The sequence below is a fragment of the Gadus chalcogrammus genome, chromosome 23 (genome assembly GCF_026213295.1).
Source record: "Gadus chalcogrammus isolate NIFS_2021 chromosome 23, NIFS_Gcha_1.0, whole genome shotgun sequence".
Classification (NCBI taxonomy): Eukaryota; Metazoa; Chordata; class Actinopteri; order Gadiformes; family Gadidae; genus Gadus; species Gadus chalcogrammus.
The window spans coordinates 19,169,337-19,173,442 of NC_079434.1; the positions used below are offsets into that span (position 1 = coordinate 19,169,337).

The following is a 4,106-nucleotide window of genomic DNA, read 5'->3' on the forward strand; positions in this document are numbered from 1 at the left end:
GTGCACACTGGTAACCGTCCCTAAGATCACCCTCAGGACATGGAGGCCTGTCCTGGAACTGTTAAGTGGGCTCATGAAGGCGTAGGCTATAAATGTGTCCTCAGATGTTCACTGACCAGTCACAGTTTAGACTCTTCGCACATAGTGGATTTCATCTTTGTGGAATAGATACATTGAAGGATTCGTGCATACCAGGTATAGTACATGCGTTTAACAATAGTACTTAGCATTGTGCAGCATCTTATCCCAGATAGCTTTGTTGAATACGGGGAAAAATTGTTAGTGCTTGGCACTTGGTTCTATGAACATCTTTACTGTACAGACGGAGATATATTGTTTATCTTTCTCTTGACAAATGTACTCATTGTAAGTCGCTTTGGATAAAAGCATCTGCTAAATGCAAATGAAGAACATCATCTATGAAACGGCTTGTGTTATTGTAGAACCTAAAAACAACTAATTAGTGTTCCATTTGTATTCCAAATGTTTATACAATAATTTATTTGGACTGATAATTTTGACTTTTCTTTTCTGCTTCACAGATTATGAATGATGGCTGGGGCTGTCCACCCAATTCTCTCAGTTTGTCCCTCACGGGCACTCTCTACCGAGAAGTTCCGGGTGCTGGTGGAGAATCTGCCTCCTGGTCTCTCAGTCACTTTGCACTCTCTTCACTGCTCTGAGAGGAAGGATTATTGGGAGGCGTTCGGACACTATGTCGCTGATAATAAAGGGACTGTCGATGGTAGATATTGTTCTGATGGCTATTTGACCTCAAGCATTACTTCAATTCAAATGCAGGGCTTACTGCCTGATGTTAAAATAATCAATGACGGTTCATTCATGTTCCCTCAACTAATGCACAACGATTGATGACATGTTTGCCATTCCAACTGGTATCTGGATTGACTCCACAGTTTCACAAGAGGCTAGTCTGGGGGGAACCTACACAGGAAAGGAGCCGATGGGTTTACTGTGGAGTATGATCCCTGTGCCAGGATCTAAAGAGCATGCAATGTAAGGTTCTACCTCCTCAGGCCTGATGAGGGTCAAAGCTTAACTCTGCGATGGTACTCCTTGACACTTACGTTCTTTGACCTTCTCTCGTGATAATGGGGACAGGGTGGTTTTTCTTCATACATTTAAAACATGTTGAAATACATTGCGAGTAAGGCAGGATTCGTTTGAACACACGATTGTCCTTCTGTTCCTCAGTTTGTTCAAGCTTTACGTGGAGACACCACAGGAGGTGCTCATCTCTGTGTTTCAGGGCCACCTCTCTGAAGGCTTCAGGCAGAAGCCTCCCCTGGCCTCAGTGGTGGCCGAGAGGTGGTTCATGGCACCGGGGCTGAAGACTATCAGAGTGCGAGAGAAGGAGATTGAGGGCATCCTCTACATCCCTCCGGGTATGTTTCAATAGCCTCTCCCCCCCCTGGTTCTGTGCAATCCTGAGGTGATTTTTTCAGCCAAACGTTCTCTGGATCTAAAATGCTGTACTCCTCAGGTCCTGGACCCTTTCCGGGAGTGCTTGATGTATCGGGCTTTGGAGGTGATGTGACAGGCTTACCGTCCCGCAATGCTCGCGGCTCAAGGTTTTGTAGCCTTTGGGGTCCACTTCAGCCTTCCTGGAAGAAAATTCACGGTGGACTATTTTCTGGTCTGTGATGTTTTCGTCCGTCCCCAACTTGTTTCTGTCGATGGCTGTACTTTTTCTCGGTCTTGTGCAGCTGTTGATCAGTGGATTTGTTAGGTGATCTAATGGGAGTGTTCTGGGTCATCTTTGTCCGTACAGAGGGCGTTTGAGTTCCTCCAGGAGCATCCGCTGGTGATCAGCAACAGAGTTGGACTCATTGGCATGTCTCTGGGTGCAATCGTGGTTCTCAATATGGCATGCCGTACCGAAGCTATCAGTGTAAGTATTTCCACGAACAAGGCGGATATGCAGTGTCTTCTTTCAACTGTACGATGTGTCTTAACCATTTTGTGTTCCAGCCTCGCTGCTGTGTCTCTATCAATGGCAGCCACTTATTGATGGAAGAGTCGGTCGATAAAATGTTGAATGATGTCTTTCAAATGTAAGTCTCGATTTAGATGTTGATTGTTGTCGAAATTGATTGCTATCAAATGCCATAGAAATTCCAACGGCAAAACAGGATAAAAGTATGCTTTTCTGTATTGCTTCAATAGTCGACTAATACCCATTTACATCCCTAATACAAATATGAATAATGCTTCATTGGAATCACATGATTAAATAACTTTTTCCATCAGGAAGGAACACACCATTCGGCGAAATGAGCAAAATCATGTAATAATGCGCGGTTTGCCACTACCTATCCCAAATGAACCAACTATAAATGTAAGTACATGCAAGCACATGCACATGCACGCACGCACACAAAATGCATTCAATAATATTGTTTGTCATATCTTTGCTAGATGGAAAATATAAATTGTCCATTGTTGCTGGTTGTTGGGGAAGACGATCTTACTTTCCCATCTACAGAATGTGCTGAGTTGGTAAGTGGACAAACTAGAGTCTTCATTTATTAAACAGGAAGTCTAATCGAGATCAAGATCTGGTTCAAGAGAGACCTGTATACAAATAAACAAATATACACAAGTTTGACAAGACGAGCACAACTGTATATACAAACCGTGTATCCAAAGTTCATTAGAAACGGATGAGCAGAAAGTTACAAACATCGTACAGAGTAGCTGACTTTAAGTAAATGATTTGGTGAGAGGAACTAAGTCAGGGTTTCTAATGGTTCTCGTATGCTGCATACTACTTAAAACCTGATTTGCCCAGCTCCGTTTTTATAAGTGGTACATCGAGATTTTAAACCTATAAAATCCTTCTACCTACACATAATTTATTGATAATTGATTCAAATCTAACCATCATATCTGACTCTGTGTATTGTACTTACATTGTAGCTGGTAAGGGCAGCTTGCTGACAGACCACACACTGTGATATAAATGGTCTTAAACTGTTTTGTTTTTTGGGCTGGAACAAAACAGACATGTTTGTAAAAGATGCGGATTGGAACACAGGACTGAACAGAACCTCACATTTTCCTCATAGATGGCAAAGAGGATGCACACGGCAGGCAAAGAGCACCTGTTGACCATACTGAGTTATCCAGGTGCCGGACACGTCCTCCATTTGCCCAATAGCAACCTTATCCGGATCTCCCGTTGGCGCTTTTCATTCTTCGACCAGAAAGGTGAAAAATTGTTTAAAGTTCATTAAGAATGGTTAAAAATGCAGTTTTTTTGTAAATGTTTGTTGTGTGTGTGTGTGTGTGTGTGTGTGTGTGTGTGTGTGTGTGTGTGTGTGTGTGTGTGTGTGTGTGTGTGTGTGTGTGTGTGTGTGTGTGTGTGTGTGTGTGTGTGTGTTGCAGAAGCGATACTGTGGGGAGGACACCCAAAACCTCATGCATTTGCTGAGGAAGACAGTTGGGACAAGATCTTGGCCTTCCTCAAGCAACATCTGTACCCTGATCCTCAAAGTGTCCCCGATGCAGCGCTGTGAATGTACGGACAGCCGCCATGGCTTTTGGTGGCAGTGCGTCTGATCGAGACTATCAGGTTTTGCTGTGAATGTGTGATATTTCTTCTCCTAAGGTGTCCCCTATCTCAGGGATGGGATGTGCAAAGTGTTCTTGTGCAGGGTGGGGACATGCTGGGCAAAGAACCTGAATGGCAAGTAGTCGTTCCACCTCCCACCCTTGGCCAATATACGCTGAGAGGGGAAACATTGAAATAGGCAATGAGTTAAACTATTTAAAAAGTCCCCAGGGAGACAATCGATCGGACAATAAATCCAACCAATGATTAGATCTATGGTGTAATATTTAGCTCCACCCCTTTCACAATCACAAACACAAATGCTGCAGGGTACTTCACAAACTTCAAATTATTCGATTATCATACCTAGACCAGTCTGTAGCCAAGTATAATCTGTAGTTTGGTATTTATGTATGCTATTGTGTGTTATTATATATATTTATTCTGTTATGTCTGGGTAATTATATATATTATATTATGTGTGGGATTTAAATGGTCAATTATTAGTGAGGTGATGTCCCATAGGTGCATT

The 4,106-nt window shown here is 42.9% G+C and overlaps 1 pseudogene; it reads left to right on the forward strand.

The window, feature by feature from the left end:
* Positions 1-552: 552 nt before the first annotated feature.
* Positions 553-3,733, forward strand: LOC130377025 (peroxisomal succinyl-coenzyme A thioesterase-like; annotated as a pseudogene).
* Positions 3,734-4,106: the final 373 nt, after the last annotated feature.